This window comes from Scyliorhinus torazame, chromosome 2 (genome assembly GCF_047496885.1).
Source record: "Scyliorhinus torazame isolate Kashiwa2021f chromosome 2, sScyTor2.1, whole genome shotgun sequence".
Lineage (NCBI taxonomy): Eukaryota > Metazoa > Chordata > Chondrichthyes > Carcharhiniformes > Scyliorhinidae > Scyliorhinus > Scyliorhinus torazame.
Window position 1 is genome coordinate 299,570,544 of NC_092708.1, and position 22,413 is coordinate 299,592,956.

General features: G+C 48.5%; 1 protein-coding gene and 1 long non-coding RNA gene across 3 annotated transcripts in view; one reads left to right on the plus strand and one right to left on the minus strand.

Annotated features, from left to right (window-relative positions):
- The window catches only part of slc25a21 (solute carrier family 25 member 21), a 920,696-nt gene that overhangs the window by 518,728 nt on the left and 379,555 nt on the right, over window positions 1–22,413 (plus strand). The gene's annotated exons all lie outside the window — the stretch shown is intronic.
- The window catches only part of LOC140399360 (uncharacterized), a 51,675-nt gene that overhangs the window by 9,588 nt on the left and 19,674 nt on the right, over window positions 1–22,413 (minus strand). Inside the window, exon 2 of the long non-coding RNA XR_011937684.1 lies at window positions 20,771–20,898. This is a non-coding gene — a long non-coding RNA (uncharacterized lncRNA). The remainder of the gene's footprint in view (window positions 1–20,770; window positions 20,899–22,413) is intronic.

A 22,413-nucleotide genomic window follows, 5' to 3' on the forward strand; every position in this document is an offset into this window, starting at 1 on the left:
AGGAATTGTAGATAAGATGGGAGGCTGGTTGGCATGATGGACTGGACTACGTTCACGACCTTTTGTAGTTTCCTGCGGTCTTGGGCAGAGCAGGATCCATATCAAGCTGTGATACAACCAGAAAGAATGCTTTTTATGGTGCATCTGTAAAGGTTGTTGAGTCGTAGCTGACATGCCAAATTTCCTTAGTCTTCTGAGAAAGTAGTCATTGGTGGGTTTTCTTAACTATAGTGTTGGCATGGGGGGACCAGGATAGGTTTTTGGTGATCTGGACACCTAAAAACTTAAAGCTCTCGACCCTTTCTACTTCGTGCCCATTGATGTAGACAAGAGCATGTTCTCCACTACGCTTCTTGAAGTCGATGACAATCTCCTTCGTTTTGTTGACAGTGAGGGAGAGATTATTGTCGTCGCACCAGTTCACCAGATTCTCTATCTCATTCCTGTACTCTGTCTCGTCAATTTTTGAAATCCAACCCACGACGGTGGTGTCATCAGCAAATTTGAAAATCAAATTGGAGGGGGATTTGGCCACACAGTCATAGGCGTATAAGGAGTATATTAGGGGACTGAGGACACAGCCTTGTGGAGCACCGGTGTTGAAGATGATTTTGGAGGAGGTGCTGTTGCCTATCTTACTGATTGTGGTCTGTGGGGTTGGAAGTTCAGGATCCAGTTGCAGAGGGAGGAGCCCAGGCCCAGGCCACCCATCTCCCCCAGAACAACCAGGGGGGAAAATGGGGGGGGGGACCGGACGCCGAGCCAGATGGCAGCAGACTGTATATAAGAAAATTCATGGGAAGGAGAAGACAAACCTTTCTGTATTGTAAAGGGAATGAACAAGACCAGCAATGTACATAATTGTTTATAATTCTTCCAAAAATCCAATAAAAAGATTTTTTTTTAAAAGTGAGAGGTATGCCTGGCTATGAGGTTACAGATCATGGTTGTACAATTCTGTTGCTACTGATGCTCCAAAGCATCTCACGGTTGTCCAGTTTCGACTGGTTAGATTTTTTCTACATCTATCTGGTGCCGCACAACATGAAATAGGGTATCCTCAATATGGAGACAGGACTTCATCAGGCACAATGTGAGATCTTTGCTTCACTAGTCTGTGGGACAGCGCTCCTAATTTTTGCTCAAGCTCCCAAATGTTTGTTAAGAAGACTTTGTAGATTTAACAGGGCTGGGTGTGCCATTGTTTGGATTAGTGGGTTATGAGATGGATGATAAATCCAACGTGCTGTCTACTGATCCTACTAAATGTGCAGCAAGCGGTGCTTGAAGGGCCAGGTAGATGGGGTGCTCGTAGGTTTATGCGCTCTCACTGAAACCCCGATTTTGTCCCCGTGTGCTTCTGGTGAAGTCTCTTGATGTGTTTGGTGCCTTCTCCAATAAAACATTTTTTTGATCAGTCACAGGCTAGGTACTCCCATGAGTTGACAGAGGATGTTTGTTATCATCAAGACAATGCTAAAGCATTTCTGCTGGCCACCTGGGTATCCCCTGCCTTGATTGATTTCCAAGTAGAACAGTTGCTTTGGTGTCAGGCAGACAAACAACATGGCCCACTCCGCGGAGCTGGTTTTGATTCACATCTCAGTCCTGAGCATGTAGGCTTCAGAGAAGATGAAGCTGGTGGACTACGTTTGGCCATCGGATTTGAAGAATCTTACAAAAGGCATTAAAAATGGTAACTTCCCAGTGGTGCCTGGTGTGGGTTGTTCAAGTCTCTGCGGTGTGTAGAAGCATGCAAATCACTGCTGCCTGGTTAACCGTGGCCTTAGTTTCAAATGGTTGATCCTGTCCTCAAACACTCTTCCTCAGTTGACTAAAGACTGAGCTGGCACATTGGACAAATGATGACTTTGTCAAGTGGAGGCTCCCAAGATAGGAAAAATGGTCCACATATCATTGTGATTGGCAGAGGTTTGGAGGGGAGGTGAGGAAATACCTTTTCATCCAAAGGGTGGTAGGGGTCTGGTACTGGCTGCTAGACCGGAGCAGGAAAGAGGAGTAGAGGTAGAAACCCTCAGTTCATTTAAAAGGAATCCGGATACACACCTGAAGTCCCATCTCCAGGGCTACCAACCAAGTGCTAGAAAATGGGATTAGGCTGGGTGGTTTGTTTTGTGGTCATACAGACATGAAGGGTAAATGAGCTCCAGTGCTGTAAATTGTTCTACATTTTCTAAATTTCTGAAAATAAGGGGATGTACCGGGATGTGGGGAAAGGATGGGGAAGTGGCAACACATAAATTACTCCTTAGGAAAGTTAGCAGGGACATGATGGGCTATAATGATTCTTTCGTTGGGATTTTTTGGTCCTGCCTGCTGAAGGTCAATGGACACATTTTCCATCCCACTCGCGACGGGTTCCCCCCTCCTTTCAGCTTATGATTCTGCGTCTCCGTTGTCCCGCCAAGAACAACTTTTAAATATTGATTTTGGAAGAAATTTTGGATGTAGTATGAACTACACTCAGCTGGCCTTGCCTTTTTCTTTACTGGTACTTGCTGTGACATAATCACAGGTATTGCATCTGCGTTTTTAGTATGTTTGTTAATAGTTTCATACTGCAGGTGTCAGGGAACATTGAGCCAGAGTTTCTGCAACCCATCACATTTCAAGTGCAAGCGTTGTTAATGTACTGGACACATTGGGCTGGATTCTCCGTCTGATGCTAAGTGCCGATGACAAAGGAGAATCTGTGGTGTTTAACAACGGGAAAATCGGTGCAAAACCCTCACTAATTCCAGTACCGATGAGGGGTTAGCACGGCGACCCGTGAAACACCCACGGAATGCATGGTGACGGCCAGAGAATCGTCGGGTACCGGGCAGCACATGCGCCGGGCTGACAAGCTGCAGCCGCTCACACCTACACCAGCACTGGTCGTGCCGGAAAACATGGCGCCGGCCATGCTGGACCCCCTACCAGCCCACCTCCTGGCCAGCCCCCACCACCCGCCCCAGCCCTAGCAGAAGCCCCCCCGCCAACGGCACGGCTCTTGGCCGACTGTGGCAGGGCTCTGTCTGCTGGGACTACACGTCACAGGGCTCTGTCAGCTGGGAACTCAGCTCATCGGAGGCGGAGCATCACGGGTGGGCCAGCTAATGGCGCTCCGACAGGGTTACGACTGCGTGGGGTGCGCTTCCCGATGACAATGATTTGGAGGGGGAGGAGAATCACCAACCAGCGTTAAACCGGCGCCTCCACTATTTCAACGTTGGGAGCCATTCTTCGCCCGATCGCCATTCTCGATTTCGGCATTGGGCTACGGAGAATAACGCCCATTGTGTTTTTATGTTGCTTTGTATATTTTTGGGAGGTTTCATAATTAGGGTGAGGGAAATCACATTTGCACTCTTGCCCACCAAGAGCATATTCTGTGAATTTTGGTTATATGCCAACAATGAGTTGGATTGAAAATAGTCAGACGCAAGTGACAAATTTCCAATATATGCTCTGACAAGTAAGACTGCTTGCTGGCAACAAGAATTCATAAAATGAACCCTCGAGTTCACGTAAAGAACTAGATAGAGGCAAAAAAAGTAAAGCTCTCTCTTTACTGTTTAGCCATGGGACCTGAATCTGAATTGATGATGCTGTACCAATGTAAATTTCTGATGGTATCTTTGTGGCAGATTTTCAGTTAAGATTCCAATTGAATTACAGCCAGTAAAGGAAGGATGGTCGTCCCGTCTCCTTGGCCCACATAATCTCCAGCATTGAACAGTAGGAATATCAGTTTCTTTTCTTTTTGTTTAAGTCATAACAGCATTACAATTTACAGGTAGAGGCTTGTAGAGCAGTTCGGAACTGCACCAAATGATAATAAGCTCATTTAAACTCCTGACAATTAAAAGTTTTGAATTTTAAAATGATTCCATTCCAGTTCTTGAACAAAATCTTCAAAGCCACATTGGAACTCTCTTTAAAAATTACGATCAATAGGAGATCTGGCATTAGATTCATATTTTATTTCTGATGAGTTTTGTATGTTAAAATAGGCTAAAATACAAATAAATGTCAGGAATTTTGGCACTAATACATTAAAAAACATTTTGACCCAGCTTCCTTCATTTCAGCTAAGAGTTATAAATGAGTTAACAAAATTGCAGGTAAGAACAGAATAAAAATTAAGAATCAAAGTAATGTAGGATTTAAGAATATTTAAAAGAGAGAGCGAAGTAATCCCAGAATCAGATCTAGGACGGATCAAAAGGTCTTGTCGTGCTCGACTCGGTGGCGAGGCCGTTAAATCTTGCAAGAGCTTTTCTCACAAGATATGCGGGCGAGATCCAGATTTACATATTTAAGTGAGCCATTAGACTCGTTTGAATATGTTGCCGCCCGATTCTCCAGAGGTTCAGAACGAACATTCACCATGGCGCCGTTTAACACTGGTCCACACAAACGTGGACTAGGCGTAACGGTACCTGGGAGAGTTTTCCATGCCTTCGGAGGCCCCGGGTGGTCTGGTTCTGGGTAGGGTGGTACCCTGGCAATCCTGATGCCACCTGGGCACTATCAACCTGGCACCTTGGCACTGCCACCTGGGAACTTTGGCAGTGCTACCGTGGAATTCTGGCAGGGCACTGCCAGTGTCAGGCTGGCAGTGACAAGGTGCCTGGGTGCCAGGTTGACCGAGGTCAGAAAAAAATGAGTCCTGTTTGATAGCTCCAGGTACCGAAAAAGACCCTGCTATACATGCCAGAAAACGGGACTTTTATTTTCCGTGTTAAATTGAGCCCCTAAGCTCTACAGTCCACCAGATGTGGTGGTGGATGATTAAACAGCTCACTGGAGGAGGAAGATCTACATATGACCCTATCTTGAGTGATGGAGGAGCCTAGCACATCTGTGCAAAAGAGACGGCTGAAACGTTTGGGCGGCACAGTAGCACAGTGGTTAGCACTGCTGCCTCACAGCTCCAGGGTCCCAGGTTCAATTCCGGCCTCGGGTGACTGTCTGTATGGAGTTTGCACTTCATCCCCGCGTCTGCGTGGGTTTCCTCTGGGTGCTCCGGTTTCATCCCACAGTCCAAAGATGTGCAGGCTAGGTGGATTGGCCATGCTAAAGTGCCCAAAAGGTTAGATGGGGTTACTAGGTTACAGGGATAGGCTGGAGGTGTGGGCTTAAGTAGGATGCTCTTTCCAGGGGCCACAGACTCGATGGGCCGAAAGGCCTCCTTCTGCTCTATAATGTTTATGACCTCTATGACCTATTCTCCACAATCTTCAGCCAGAAGTGCCGAGTGGATGATCCATCTCGACCTTGACCGGAGGTCCCCAGCTTCACAAATATCATTCTTCAGCCAATTCAATTCACTCCATGTTATATCAAGAAATGGCTGAAGGCATTGGATACTGCAAAGGCCCTGCCAATATTCTGGCAACAGTACTGAAGACTTATGCTCCAGGACTTGCTCTGCCCCTAGCCAAGCTGTTCCAGTACAGCTGAAACACTTGTATCTACCCGGCAAAGTAGAAAATTGCCCAGGTTTGTCCTGTATACAAGAAAATGGAGAAATGCAACCCAGCCAATTACCGCCCCATCAGTCTACTCTCGATCATCAGTAAAGTGATGGAAGAGGTCGTCAACAGCAGTATCAAGGGGCACTTACTCAACAATAACCTGTTCATGGACACTCAGTTTGGGTTCTGACAGCTCCTGACCTCATTACAGCCTTGGTTCAAACATGGATGCACCATCACCTGGAAGTTACCCTCCAAGCCACTCATCACCCTGACTTGGAAATAATATATCACCATTTCTTCACATTCGCTGGGTCAAAATTCTTTATGCCAGAAATGAGGTGAAAGTAACTTCCCTTGACATCAAGGCAGCAATTGACCGAGTATAGCATCAACGAGCCCCAGTAAAACTGGAGTCAATGGGAATCAGGGGGGAACCCTCTGCTGGTCGGAGTTATACCTAGCACAAAGGAAGATGGTTGGAGGTCAATCATCTCAGCTCCACTGCAGGAGTTCTTCAGGGTAGAGTAACTAGACCCAACCATCTTCAGCTGCTTCATCAATGACCTTCCTTCCATCATAAGGTCAGAAGTGAAGATGTTCTCAGATGACTGCAAAGTATTCTGTGGCATTCAAGACTCCTCTGAAATGAAGCAGTCGCTGTCCAAATGCAGCAAGACCTGGACAATATCCAGTCTCGGGCACAGGTCAACAGGTTAACTGGTGAAGTACAGACCACAGCCAGAAGTTAACAGTTGTTATTGTACAGAATAATAAAACAGAGTTGTACCATCTACAACCGTGTTGGTTCGTTTGTGTATCAGAACACCCAACATGACATGATACCAGGGCTGGAAACTCGCCAGCGACTGTGAGACCTACCTGCACCTCTTCAGAGATCTGCCATCCTGCGCCATGGATACCATCAGCCCGCCGCAGCCGCTCCAAATCGCTGGAAATCTCGGCGTCAACTGGAAGCTGTTTAAACAGCGCTTCCAGCTCTTCTTAGAAGCCACAGACAGGGAGAATGCATCGGACACCAGGAAGATCGCCCTCCCCCTCTCCACGGCGGGGCAACACGCCATCCACATCTATAACTCCCTGGCATTCGTGGAAGGCGAGGACAAGACGAAGTACAAGACGGTCCTTCTAAAATTTGAGCAACACTTCAGCGTCGAAGTGAATGAGAGCTTCGAGAGTTACCTCTTCCAGCAGCGCCTGCAGGGTAAGGATGAACCTTTTCAATCTTTTTTGACACACCTCCGTATCCTCGCGCAGTCCTGCGGCTATGAGTCCACCTCCGATTCCATGATTCGGGATCAGATAGTTTTGGGGGTCACCTCGGACACCCTACGCCAGCAGCTCCTCAAAATAAAGCGCCTCACCCTAGCCACCGCCATCGAAACCTGCGCCCTCCACGAAAACGCGACCAGCCACTACTCCCAATTCCAGGCGGCCGAATCGGCACGGCAGGGGTCCTACGAGGCCGAGCGGGTCCAGTCGATCGAGTTTCTCCCGGCCCGCGGCCCGGAGGAGGGCGGCCATTTTGCGCACTTTCCGAGGCCTCCCACGCTTGTACGCGCCAAAAGAGGGGACGTCGACGCAGAGGGATGTGATGCGCAGGCGCGCTCTACGCAGGACCGCACCGCGCACGCACGGTGGTGCAACGAACACCATGACATCACGACATGCGGCAACTGTGGATCCGCACATTTAAAGCGGCAATGTCCAGCCAAAACTCGCCAATGCCTCCGCTGTGGCAAGATGGGCCACTGCCTGCTGTCGAGCAGCTCAACCTGCCAACGCTCCGCAATTCCGCCAGACTCGCAGGGACGTGCAGACCATTCAGCCTCCATACTCCGAGTCATACCCTGACGACGTACAGACCGGTGATACCAACGACCGGGAACACTTCCGCGTTGCGGTAATAGACAGAAATCGGATGTCCCCAAGTGGGACCCACCAGCCGATGCCAGTGCACAGCGTTAATCTGGGCGTGAATGGTGTGCCACCCTAACGATCAACCGATCACCAGTCACATTCCGCTTAGACACTGGTGCCTCCGCCAATCTCATTGCATGGTCAGCCTTCTACACCTTGAAGGTCAAACCACCGATTCGGCCATCCCACTGTCAGTTGGTCGATTACAACGGTAATGTTATCCCGGCCATGGGGTCCTGCCAGCTCGAGGTTGCACACAATTCATACACAGCCACAGTGTCTTTTGAGATAGTTGGATCCTCGAAGGACTCTCTGCTAGGCGCACAGGCGTGCAAGATCCTCCACCTCGTTCAGCGGGTACGCACTCTGTCTCCAGAAGGCACGTCCGATTTCCTGGATGCAGACTTTAGGGCGCAGCTCCACTCGCTCCTCGCCCACAACCAGGAGGTTTTCGAGGGCATGAGCACACTGCCATACACTTACAGAATACGGCTCAAACCGGACGCCACCCCGGTCATTCACGCACCTCGTAGAGTCCCAGCACCACTCAAGGACCGCCTCAAGCAGCAGCTGCAGGATCTGCAGGACCAAGGACTGCTTTCCTGGGTCACGGAGCCCACGCCATGGGTCAGCTCCATGGTGTGCGTAAAAAAGCCCTCTGGCGAGCTCCGGATCTGCATCGACCCGAAAGACCTGAACAATAACATCATGAGGGTACACTACCCCATACCCAAACGGGAAGAAATCATGAGCGAAATGGCCCGGGCTAAAAATTTTATCAAGCTTGATGCCTCAAAGGGTTTTTGGCAGATTCAGCTGGATCAGTCCAGCAGGAAGCTGTGCACTTTCAACACTCTTTGGCAGACACTGCTACAATAGGATGCCGTTTGGCATCATCCCGGCATCCGAGGTGTTTCATCGAATCATGGAACAGATGATGGAGGGTATCGAAGGGGTGCACGTCTATGTTGACGACGTCATCATCTGGTCCACCACACCACAGGAGCACATCAGTCGTCTCCAGCGTGTCTTTGCACGGATACGAGATCAGGGCCTGCGCCTCAACCGAGCCAAGTGTTCTTTTGGCCAAACTGGGCTAAGGTTTCTGGGGGACCACATATCCCGGTCAGGAGTGCGTCCGGATGCCGACAAAGTGGCAGCTATTGCAGCCATGCCTCAGCCGGCAGACAAGGCAGTGCTACGTTTTCTCGGGATGGTCAACTTCCTGGGGAGGTTTATTCCCAACCTTGCCTCGCACACGACGGCTCTTCGCCACCTGGTAAAGAAGACTACGGAATTCCAGTGGCTGCCCGCACACCAGAAGGAGTAGGAGGAGCTCAAGATCAAGCTCACCACCGTCCCGGTACTGGCGTTCTTCGACACTACTCGAGACACAAAGATCTCGACTGATGCAAGCCAGTCCGGCATTGGGGCGGTACTCCTGCAACGGGACAACACTGCATCATGGACCCCGGTCGCCTATACCTTGTGGGCCATGACCCCCACAGAACAGCGCTATGCGCAGATTGAAAAAGAGTGCCTGGGTTTGTTAACCGGCATCGATAAATTCCACGACTATGTGTATGTTGTTCCACAGTTCACCGTGGAGACCGACCATTGCCCCCTGGTCGGCATCATACAAAAGGACCTCAACGAGATGACCCCCTCGCCTCCAGCGCATTCTGCTCAAGCTCCGGAGGTACGACTTCCAACTTGTCTACAACCCGGGAAAGGACCTCATTATTGCGGATGCCCTGACCAGAGCAGTGGGCACACCGCCCGAATCGGAGGGGTTCGTTTGTCAGGTCGATGCACAAGTAGCCTTCACATCGGCCAATCTGCCGGCTACTGATGCAAGTCTGGCCCACATTCGCCGAGAGACTGCGGCTGACCCCCTTCTACAACGTGTGATGCGCCACATGACGGAAGGGTGGCTCAAGGGGCAGTGCCCACAATTCTACAATGTCCGGGACGACTTGGCCGTCATTGATGGTGTCCTCCTAAAGTTGGACCGGATTGTGATCCCACACAGCATGCACCGGCTTGTCCTCGAACAATTGCACGAAGGCCATCTCGGGGTTGAAAAGTGCAGGCGGAGGGCCCGAGAAGCTGTGTACTGGCCGGACATCAGCGACAACATCGCCAACATGGTGCTCAACTGCCCCACCTGCCAAAGGTTTCAGCCGGCGCAACCCCCTGAAGACACTTCAGCCCCATGAGTTGGTAACGTCCCCCTGGGCAAAGGTGGGTGTGGACCTTTTTCATGCGCTCGGCAAGGACTACGTCATTATAATTGACTATTTTTCCAATTATCTGGAGGTCATACGCCTGCACGACTTGACATCATCAGCTGTAATCAGAGCATGTAAAGAAACCTTCGCTCGCCATGGCATTCCGCTTACCGTCATGTCGGACAATGGGCCCTGTTTTGCAAGCCAAGAATGGTCTTCTTTTGCCGCTTCATACGGCTTCACACACGTGACGTCCAGCCCTTTGCATCCCCAGTCGAATGGCAAGGCGGAAAAGGGCATCCATATCGTGAAGCGGCTCATCTGCAAGGCTGCTGATGCCGGATCTGACTTCTGTTTAGCTCTGCTGGCCTATCGCTCGGCCCCACTGTCCACAGGCCTCTCACCAGCCCAGCTGTTGATGGGTCGCACCCTCAGGACCACTGTGCCGTCCATTTATGTTCCTAAACCCGACCATGCTCCAGTACTGCAAAGGATGCGACAGCAGCGTGCTCAGCAGAAGGTGGCACATGACACTCGGGAAACTGATCTTCCTGTCCTGGCACCTGGAGACAACGTCCGCATACACCTACCAGAGGGTGGCTGGTCGGCAACTGCTGAGGTTATGCGCCGCGTGGCTCCCCGCTCGTTCCTGGTTCGCATGCCTGATGGCTCCATTCGCCGGCGTAATCGGCGGGCCCTTCGGCTGCTTCCGCGCTCGCTACGTGATCATGCACCGGTGCCACGCCCTCCTGTTGTCCCTGATGTCGCCTTCGTGGAGCTTCCTGCCACTCTGCCTATTCCTCTATCGCCCGTGGCCAGGCCCATTCCTCAACCGGTGGCTCCTGACCCACCCTTGAGGCGGTCAACCCGAATTCGCCGCCAACCTACTAGACTGGACTTATGAGCCTGTTTGCACATTGGACTCACTGAATTGTTGTGCAATAATGTTAACGTGTTTCTTTTTTTTGTCGTTCCAGGAGTTCTCTTTTGATATTTGATGATTGCACTTGTTTTGTTTGTGGTACAACCTCGTTGCTCTGTTGAACCTGACAGCTTCCTATGTATATTGTTTAGCCTCATGTACATATTGTAAATATTGCACACACATACTCAGCCGCACTCAGTACACACCAATATTTATTACCATGTAGGCACATATCCTTGTGAAAAGTGGGGATGTCATAGAACATAGAACAATACAGCGCAGTACAGGCCCTTCGGCCCACGATGTTGCACCGAAACAAAAGCCATCTAACCTACACTATACCATTATCATCCATATGTTTATCCAATAAACTTTTAAATGCCCTCAATGTTGGCGAGTTCACTACTGTAGCAGGTAGGGCATTCCACGGCCTCACTACTCTTTGCGTAAAGAACCTACCCCTGACCTCTGTCCTATATCTATTACCCCTCAGTTTAAGGCTATGTCCCCTCGTGCTAGCCATTTCCATCCGCGGGAGAAGGCTCTCACTGTCCACCCTATCTAACCCTCTGATCATTTTGTATGCCTCTATTAAGTCTTCTCTTAACCTTCTTCTCTCTAACGAAAACAACCTCAAGTCCATCAGCCTTTCCTCATAAGATTTTCCCTCCATACCAGGCAACATCCTGGTAAATCTCCTCTGCACCCGTTCCAAAGCCTCCACGTCCTTCCTATAATGCGGTGACCAGAACTGTACGCAATACTCCAAATGCGGCCGTACCAGAGTTCTGTACAGCTGCAACATGACCTCCTGACTCCGGAACTCAATCCCTCTACCAATAAAGGCCAACACTCCATAGGCCTTCTTCACCACCCTATCAACCTGGGTGGCAACTTTCAGGGATCTATGTATATGGACACCTAGATCCCTCTGCTCATCCACACTTTCAAGAACTTTTCCATTAGCCAAATATGCCACATTCCTGTTTTTCCTTCCAAAGTGAATCACCTCACACTTCTCTACATTAAACTCCATTTGCCACCTCATGATATGGATGGATGGATTTGTTTATTGTCACGTGTACCGAGGTACAGTGAAAAGTATTTTTCTGCGAGCAGCTCAACAGATCATTAAGTACATGAGAAGAAAAGGGAATAAAAGAAAATACATAATAGGGCAACACAACATATACACTGTAACTACATAAGCACTGGCATCGGATGAAGCATATAGGGTGTAGTGTTAATGAAATCAGTCCATAAGAGGGTCATTTAGGAGTCTGGTGACAGTGGGGAAGAAGCTGTTTTTGAGTTTGTTCGTGCGTGTTCTCAGACCATATCCACAATATCCATATTAACATATCATGGTGCAATCACACACACACACTGATGGACAGGTAAACAGACCAATCAACACACACACATCACAGCCAATCACCAGTGAGAGCACACACACTATAAAACTGGGAACACCACAGTTCCCACTCATTCTACCAGGAGATAGCTCAGAGCACAGAGCTGAGTGCCTCTCTAAGATAGTGCTAGGGTTGGGTCCACAGGTTAACTGGTGAAGTACGAACCACAGCCAGAAGTTAACAGTTGTTATTGTACAGAATAATAAAACAGAGTTGTACCATCTACAACCGTGTTGGTTCGTTTGTGTATCGGAACACCCAACACGACATCCTCCACTATCAACATCAATGGGGGTTACCATTGACCAGAAACTGAACTGGACTAACCATATAAATACTGAGGCTACCACAGCAGGTCAAAGGCTAGGAATCCTGCGATGAGTAACTTATTTCCAGACTCCCCAAAATCTGAACACCATCTATAAGGCACAAGTCAGGAGTGTAATGAGTTACTTTCCACTTGCCTGGATGAGTACAGCTCCAACAACACTCAAGAAGCTCGACACCATCCAGGACAAAGTAACCCGTTTCCTTGCTACCTAGTCCTCAAGCATTCAATCCCTCCACTACCGACGACAGTGGCAGCCATGTGTACTATATACAAGATGTACTGCAGGAACACACCAAGGCTCCTTTGGCAGCACCTTCCAAACTCATAACCACTACCATCTGGAAGGACAAGGGCAGCAGATACATGGGATCACCACATCCTGGAAGTTCCCCTCCGAGCCACTCACCATCCTGACTTGGAAATATATCACCGCACCTTCACTGTCCTTGGGTCAAAATTCTGGAACGCCCTCCCTAACAGCACTGTGGGTCTCTCAGGGAATGCAGCAATTCAAGAAGGCAGCTCACCACCCCTTCTGAAAGGCAACTAGGGATTGGCAATAAAAATGCTAACCAGCGGTGTCCACATTCCGTTAAATGTTTTTTTAAAAATTCTAATACTTCAAAATATCCAAAACAAATTCTGACTATCATGACTTATGTTTATTTTTTAATAGGCGTTTTATTTTTCTGATGCCATCTCAGGCATGTTTGCATAACATGGTTGATGATTTTGCAACATGAAATAGTTTTAATAGAAATTATTCTTCCTCCCCCTTTTGTGGTTGGCTCTTATGAGTCGCCTTTCAGCTTGTTCTCTGGGTGAAATGGTCCAGAATGGGCAAACAAGCTGCAACACCAATTTTATTTCTGGGGAAATTCTGCCCCATAGTTTCATTGCATGACAATATTTATTTAATTCAGAATATTTTAAATGGGAGGAATTATATACGGCAAATGCTAGAGCTAAACCTGTTATTGACATATCAAAGCCATTGAAATGCCATGGATATATTGGGCGCGTTTCTCTTGCCGCACTGCGTTCAAGTGACCGGAGAATCCTGGGAGAGCCCTCTCGCGAGCCTCCCGGGATTCACCCAAGTCCAGCGAGACGTCGGAGTTGGAACCTCGCCCCAAATGGGCGGGATTCTCCGGCCGCGTCCTCCCGGTGACCGGAGAATCCCACCCAAGGTCATCGGAACTCTCCATTCTACCGGCCTACTCGCCTGGGATATACTGGCCTCCGTGGATTCACTTGCCTCCCCAGGGAGGCTGCAGTCGGGCACCAAGCAGTGCTGGTCCACACAAATGTGGACCAGGCAGAACAGCACCCGGGGGCGGGGTGTCTCTCCAGCCTTCAGAGACCCCTGGGTGGCCAGGGCATTTGCAGGTTGCCCCCGGCCCTCCTCCTGGAACGTGGGGACCTTAGCACTGCCCAATTGGAACCTTGGCACTGTCACCCTGGCACTACCAAGGTGCCCAGGTGATCTGTCAAGCTGGCAGGAGCACTGCCCAGGTGCCAGGGTGGCGCAGGGGACCATGTCAATGAAATTAGGTTGGAGGGGGAGGTCTGAAGGGTATCGGAGTGCAGGGCGGGTAAGTAGGGGCCTCTGGGAGGTTAGAGGGGGTGACGGGTGGGTGTCCTAGAAGGGAGGGGGTGCTGTAAAGGGGGGATTCCAAGGGACCCCACAGTGGGGTGTCCTGACTTGGGGGGTGTGGAGTAGTGTCATTGCCCATGGGTGGGGTGTGTAGGAGACCCACAAGCATACTTAAGAGATCAAGGCATCCTTTCAAAATGGCGGCTCGATCACGGAGTTCAGCTCCCCAGTGTGAAAAAAAATTATGGGTGGGATGCTCCGATTGCCGACGCCGAAATCGGGGGCGGTGCCTGTTTTCGGATGCTCCACCCTCTCCAAAACGGCATCATCAGTGAGTACGCCACACGCCCTTGGAACGGCCAGAGGAAGTCAGCTGAAGGCCCTCCCCCAATGCTCCGTCCCAAATGGGCTGACTTCCCGACGGCGTGAATCACTTGTGGTCTGAGGTTTCGTCAACTTCGCATGACGGCTGCGGACTGTGTCCAGCGCCGCCACAGTCCAGGAGCAGCCATTCCGCTGTCCGGGGGGGGGGCTTCGGTGGGGGGCTGGCGAGGGAGGGTTATAGGGGGGCACTATCTGGCAGGCCGGGTCCACACGCAGCCGCCGCCATGCTATACGGTGCAACCGCTACAGGTCGCAGCCCTGCGCATGCGCAGACACGGACCCGCCAATTCTCCGCATCCGCTACAGGTCGCAGCCCTGCGCATGCGCAGACACGGACCCACCAATTCTCCGGCCGTTTCTGTCGGGAACACCGGGGGTTTTATGTGGTGCAGCTGCTCGCTCCCTGGGCGGAGCATCGGTGCGGGGGCGGCGCCAACTTTTTTGTCCTAAGACTCGACTCATGCTCCGGATATAACCTCAAAATCAGAGAAGGCAGGCCTATAGGTGTGGGCTAAACCGGTGAAAAACTCCCCAGTGCCCAAAACAGTGAGCTGGATTCTTTCACCCCACCCGCCACAAGAACATCACGGACGACAGGCGGAGAATTCCAGTGACCTTTGGTGGGATTCTCCGGTCACCAGGCGGACGCGCCAGGAGAATCCCGCCCAGTGGCTAAATGTCATTGAATAGTGGTGGGGAACCCGCTAGCAAAGCAGGTGGGAAACTCCCTGAAAAACCTGCCACAAATTAACTTCGAAATCTTGGGGGAGAATCGCGCCCATTGTGTCTAACACTGAACATAGGAACACTGAGTAGGAACATGAGTAGGAACAGGAGTAGGAACATGAGTAGACCATCCGATCCTCAAACCCGTTCTGTATTTCAGTGTGAGACGGTGAATCTGTATCGTAGCTCAATTTCTGTTTGCACCTTTGTCGGGTACACATAAATTGACCTCTGATTTAAAATTAATTGAACAAGCTTCAACAGTTTTTTGTTAGTTACCTGAAATTTAATATTTCTTCATTATAAATTAATATGCAGTTCAGAAATTGTGGCTCAACGCAATGTGATTTAAACTAAACCAAGCTCACGGACAGGTCTGAACTTTGCGGATTTGCTTGGATAACAAGCTTCCCCTTTGGAAAGGTAAGATACCTCTTTGGATCTGGTCTCAGGCACCTTTGACGGAGATACGGTACTCTTTGCAAATGTTAAAAGTTATAAATGTGTGTAAAAAGTACATAAACCCATTGCCGTCAAGCTGATTGGAACTGTCAAATGACCTGCCAAAACTGTCAGAAGCAATTTTCAAGTGGCCTTGTCAAAAGTGCAAAGCCCGCCTGTCAAAGTGACCTGTCAAAAGGGTCTGGAGGATCTGCCAAAGGGAGCTGTCAAAGCATTTAAATGCCCTGTTCTTTAAATCGTTAAAAACAAATCTCGAGTGTTAAAACAAACGTTTGCTTTTTGCTGTTTTAGTGGACTATTGCTGCATGACTCATTTCAAAAGCACCTATTAGGTGCCTGCCATTTCACAGTTGGATTGACAGCTACAGGTGGTTATAGACTTTTTGATATGGGGCTATGAAGTCCATTGCTTGTTGTAGTAAGAGAGTGTGGCTTGAATGAAATGTTTGGTGCAGGAATTTAAATGGGTTTTGTGAATGTTTTTTTCAATATAGTTAAATCTGCAATAAATACCTCAAAGTTTATTTTACTGGGGGCAGATCTTCCCGTCCCAAGATCCGAAATTCCCGCCCAAGGTTAATGGGCTTGATCTGTCAAATTTTCTGTCCCATCTGTGACAGTTCTTGTGGCAGGCAGGACCAGAAAATTTACCCCTTGAACTTTATTTTGTCACCTCTCTATATGGTTCCTGATGTCTGCCATGGTGGTTTCTAGGTGATTTACCATGGTAGGTGTAAGCGCAAAGGGTTAGCTTGGATTAGCATCAATTGGCACTAAGTTGACATAAGGGCTATAAAGGGCAATGGAAGAGTGGGAGGTACCATCGGGGGCACAGCTTGTCATGGGAACATGAGCCATATGGGGTTGTTTGGAGGGCATATCTTGGTATGGAGGCTATGAAAGGCCATAAGGGCTGGATGAGCAGACATGGCTGGTGTTGAGGGGCATGGGATGGGGCACGCATCTGGACCATAGAGCTGGGCATTATCCCATCTCAGAGCATTCGATCCGGGAGCGGAAATCTGGGTCCAGATTAGCAGGACAACGCATCCAAATGGAGCTCAGTGATTTCCTCAAAAAAACTGTATCCCAGAATGTTTAAATTATATCCTCTAATCTATTCCAAAAAATGTAAGGGGTTTTAAATTCAAAATTCTTCAACAAGTTCAATATTACTGACGTTAACAAGTCTAATGAACATGAGGACAATTGATCTGATAAAAGCACTTCTATTTCACAACTATGTATTGTCAGTCTTGGCTCAGTAACAACCTAATTTTCTTTCTAATTGTATCTGAAAAAGAACACCCCTATGTTCTTCAAATGTCCCGCAAGGAAATATAGGCTTTCACATGAGTTAAGTTACACACTTGAGTTTGGTAATCGGAGATTGTTTTTCGTTCTGTGCCTTTCATTCATGATACCTAAAATATGAATATTCTTACATTAATGAGATGAAAATTTTCAGTCTTTACATTCTGCTTTTGGTAGGCAACATGAGGAATTTTTGTGTTGTTTAATTCCTCATCTTATAAAATTGATACCAAAATTGATGCTTCTACACCATGTGGAAAGCTTATGGACTATTTTTGCTGCATAAAAGTTATCTCATAATAAGTAAGGGGATTGTGATTTTAGTTAACGGATTATTACACCATCAATATATAATAGTCATTAGTTCCAGGTAAGAAAACATGTGATCTTCCATTTTAAAGAGAATTATTTTTTCATTTTGTGCTATTTCAAAGTAACTACAATACAAAACTAACCTGAGTGGTTTAATAAATTTATATTCCAAGATAAGTCAGTGATATTAAATGATGAAAGGGTAAAAAGGCCTGAAAGCCTCTTTGGTCAGATGTACTTAATTAAAGGTAAATGAAGGACAGCTGTTTTTTTATGTCGCGAGCACACCTTTGATCTGCTGTACCCTTCAGACCCCTTTGGACAAGGCAGTTAAATACTAGCCAGGAGGCCCATTTTAAAGACATTAAGGCCCTTAAGGGCAAACAAGTGACAGAAAGATAAAGGGATGACAATCGAAGCAGCCGTAAGCTGTTAGCTCTATTTATTAGAGAACCTTAAACATGTCTACTGATGGAAAGATATCCACATATGCAGATCAACCAAGCAACAAGAATTACAACAGCTTAGGGACACATGACTGGTCAGATTTTTCAAGGAAAGGTTTTTGTCAAGCTGTTCTTAAGTATGCAAGGGAAAAAATATTACTTACACGTTTTCATTGCAGGAAGATTGGTTCAATATGGATGGAATCGGCTACAGCTGTGATGGCACTAACACTATGTAACCTAATGTTGACCTTTGCAGTTTCTTCAATTACATTTAGAAAATGTCCTTTTCAGTACTCATTGATAAAAGGGATGTGTCATTTAGCAAGGGTAGTGTTGTATTTAATGCCTTTGAAATGCTTGGTTCCACTTAGAAGATCTGTAGCATGATACTGTAAAATGATTATTGGTGCCTCAACTTGTATAGTTGAAAAGCAATATGAATTGTTGGAGTGTTTATACAAAAGGATTTTTAATTTTCTGATCTACATGGGGCATATGAACTATCTAGTATTAGATTCCATTCAAGGTCAAGATGATTATTTTGCTGTAGATGATATAAATCTGATCCATTGTCGATAGTGATATCGCACTTATTGTTTGCCTATTATATATTTGTGTTTTATGAATGTTCCGTTAAATGAAATACAATCAGGTTCACGTTGAGACATTATTTACCAGCAGATCTTTACTATTACCACCGGTGTACGTCATGACTTGTAATTGTTGACTACTATGTGAACGGGAGATCAAATGAGATGGTTCATAAACATTTGGGATGCCAGTGCAATGGATTTATTTGTTTGGTTTGCAGCTGTTTCTCTGGCTTTGTTACTTTTTGAGTGAAAACCATACCTCCCAGGAAAGGGCAATGATTTATTTTCCCTTTAAATATAATGCTAAATCAAAGGAATTGAATTTAATACAACTAACTTGGTGTGTTTTCCAGACAATCATAGATCGGAGATTGTGGAAGGACATTGGAAACTCACAAGTTTCCACAAGAGTGGAAATTTACTCAAAGCCAGCTAAACACAAAAATAAATTATTAGGTCACGAATTTGAGTTGTTGAGCACTTGAAGTGTGTTATGGATGCCTGTTGCTCCTTTCTGAGTGTCAAGACACACCACTGGCAGAAGGTGCGGAGCTGGGTCAGAGGGGTTGATCCAGTGGGTCAGAATGGAGGAGCTTTTGTGTAGGGAATCGGGATTGAAGGTGCTAGCAACAGCACCATTCTCGCGCTGGGTCGGAGAATCACACCACGCCGCCGGCTCGGCGAACCCCGGGCGCCCGTGGGATCGCCGCCCCGCCCCGTCGATTCTCCGGGCCTCGACAGGCCGAGTGCCCTCCAAGTCAGCCAAGTCCCGCCGGCGTGGGTTACTTATGGTCCCACCCGGCGGGACCTCGGAGTTCTGTCTGCAGGGGCCGCCCTGGTTGGGGGAGGCGGGGGATCCGACCCCGGGGGGGGGGCCAACGGGTGGCCTGGCCCGCGATCGGGGCCTACCGATCTGCGGGCGGGCTAGTTCCGTGGGGGGCCTATGTTCCTCCACGCCGAGCCCCTGTGGGGCTCTGCCATATTGCCCTGGGACCGGCGCGGAGACGGGAAGCCACGTGCATGCATGAACTCGCGTCGGCCGTGGCGCGCATGTGCGAACTCGCGCCGGCCGTGGCGCACTGGCTGTCGGGCGCCGGAGCTGCGGACACTACTCCGGCGCCGTACTAGCCCCCTAGGAAGGGGTGGATACCTGCCAGTTGAGGCCCGTTGATGCCGGAGTGGCCCGTGCCGCTTTTCACGCCGGCGCCAGAACTTAGCCGCGGGACTGGAGAATCCTGGCCAGGGAGTCCGGTAATAATAGCTTCATTGAGAATTTGGAGGCAGTTTCGCCAACACTTCGGGTCAAGGGAAATGCCGATTCGAGGGAACCACAGATTTGAGCCAGGGAAGCGGGATGGAAATTTTCAGAAATGGGAGAAGGGGATTAAGACACTAAAAGATGTGTTTCTTGGGGGTCGGTTTGCAGGATTGAAGGAGCTGGGAGCGAAGTATGGGCTGGAGCAAAGGAAATGTTTAGATACATGCAGGTTTGTGATTTTGCCAAGAAGGAGATACAGTGCTTCCCGGTGGAGCCAGCCTTTACATTGCTGGAGGAGGTGCTGACGACAGGGGGACTAGAGAAGGGGGTAGTGTCGGCGCTTTACGGGGCTATTTTGGAAGAGGAGAAGGCGCCACTGGAAGGGATCAAAGCAAAGTGGTAGGAAGAGTTGGGAGAGGGTATGGAGGAGGGGTTCTAGAGTGAGGTGCTCCAGAGAGTGAACGCCTCAACCTCGTGTGCGAGGTTGGGGCTGATACAGCTGAAGGTGATATATAGAGCACACCTCACAAGGGTGAGGATGAGCTGGCTCTTTGAGGGGGTAGAAGATGTGTGCGAACGTTTTGTGTGTGTGGGGGGGGGGCGGGGGGGGCAAATCACGTTCATATGTTTTGGTCCTGTCCAAAGCTGGAGGATTACTGGAAGGAGGTGTTTAGGGTAATCTTTAAAGTGGTGCACGTGAAACTGGACCCGGGCCCTCGTGAGGCCATATTTGGGGTGTCGGACCAGCTGGGGTTGGAAACGAGTGCGGAGGCAGATGTTGTAGCCTTCGCCTCGTTGATCACCCGAAGGTGGATCCTGTTGGTATGGAGATCAACCTCTCCACCCTATGCCCTGGCGTGGCAGGGGGACCTGTTGGAATTCTTGACTCTTGAGAAGGTTAAGTTTGAACTGAGGGGAAGGATGGAGGGGTTCTACAATTCATGGGTGTTATTCATTATGCACTTTCAAGAATTGGATAACATTGAACATTAGTGGGGGGGGGGACTGTCTGTGTTGATGGTGACGGTGGGTGATTACTGATTCCTTTTTGTTATTTGTTTATGTTAACATGCGGGCAGTTGTTTGGGGGTTGGTGGGAAGATGGGATTGTTGGTATTGATATGGGGATTGACATTATATTCGTTACTGCTTATTGTTTATTGTTGATGGGTGCAAATTTGGGAGAAAACGTGAAAAAGGAGAATAAAAATATATTTTTTAAAAAGTCACACCACTGTCAGCTGCATGTATGGCCCACGTTGCAGGTGATAGCCTAACTGGTTGTTGGAACACCAAGATCTCTAATTTGGGTAACATTAATGCTGGTAATGAATTCAAACATCACTCACCAAAAATCAGGTGTTCTGCTGCAAGATGGGCCCTGAAGCAGTGCTGATTAATGCACCACTCAACAAGTTGCTAGTGAGGTGTTTATAAATAACAAAATTCTGGAAATACCCTGCAGATCTGGCAGCATCTGTGGAGAAAGAAACAAGAGTTAACTTTCCAGATCAGCTTCATCAATGGAAATATTCTTACAGGCAGCCCAAAGTGAGTCCTAGAGTATGCCGACCCCTGTGTTCGTAGAGCTCAGCTGAAACATAACCTGGATCAGAAGTCTCCTGGTGTTGATGGCAGCCTGATGAGATCCTTGGGGCCCGTACCAGCCTCAATTATCTCTCTGTGCAGCTGGAGTTGTTCTCTACTCTGGATCTTCCAAACCATCCTCCACCCTTCAGTTCTCCTCTTCCTCTGATGAGCTGCGTCATTCCAGGGCTTCATCCCCTTCAAGGTCCACACCTCTCTGGAGAGCAATGTCATGGCGAATGCAGCAGACTATAACATCTTGCTTCAAAATGCCTGCCTTAGTAAGAGCTGCAATTTGGGACCGCCCTTTAGAAGACCTGCTCCAACCCACAACCATGGCTGCTAATTGGCCATCAAACCCACACTCCAGCGAATTAGCAGCCTGCCTCTCTGAAAATCTCGGGCTATGACTACTTATCCCACAGAGAAGGTCAGACATAGAAATGATCACAATGCTGGATTCCATACTTCATAGGCAAAATCCTACTCCTTTTTCTTATCTAACGATAAGCTTTTTTTCCAATTTTACGGAGTGTGGGCATCGATGACAACAAGAGCATTTGTCGCCAATCCCTAATTGCCCTTGAGAAGGTGGTGTGAGCTGCCTTATTGATCCACTACAGTCACATTGAGGAGGAGAGCTGACTGGTGGTGATTTAACCGGAAGGTCACACCTCAGGCGAGGGGCAAGGTCGAGAAGCCGGACCTTCATGAATAACCTCAGCCGGTACGGGAATTGAACCCGTGCTGTTGGTCTCGCTTTGCATCACAAACCAGTCCAGCCAACTGAGCTCAAAGGATTGTTATATGTGGAATTCTCTTCCTCAAAAAACAATTGAGCATGGGTCATTGAATTTATTCAAGGCAGAGTTAAGACAGATTTTGAAAGACAATGGAGTGAAAGGTTATGTGAGGCAGACGGAAAAGTAGAGATGAGACCACAACCAGATCAGCCATGATCTTATTGAATGGCGGAGCAGGCTCCTAGGGCTGAATGGCCACTCTTGCTCCTCAGGCCTATGTTCCTGTGTAGGTGATGGATGTGATGCCAGTCAAGTGGTCTGCTTTGTTGTCCGGCATGATGTTGAGCTTCTTGAGGGCTGTTGGGAGCTGCATTCATCCAAGCAATGGAGAGTATTTCATCACACTTCTGGTTTTATCTTGTAGATAGTGGACAGGCTTTAGGGAGTCAGGAGGTGAGTTGCTCACTGCAGAATTCCTTTAACCTGCTATTGTAGCCACAATATTTAAATGATGGTCCAATTCAGTTTCTGGTCAATAGTAACACCCAGTGCGTGGGTCTCACCCCCACAGCACAAAAGATGCGCAGGGTACGTGGATTGGCCACGCTAAATTGCCCCTTAATTGGGTACTTTTACTATTTTTGAAATGATTTTAACACCCC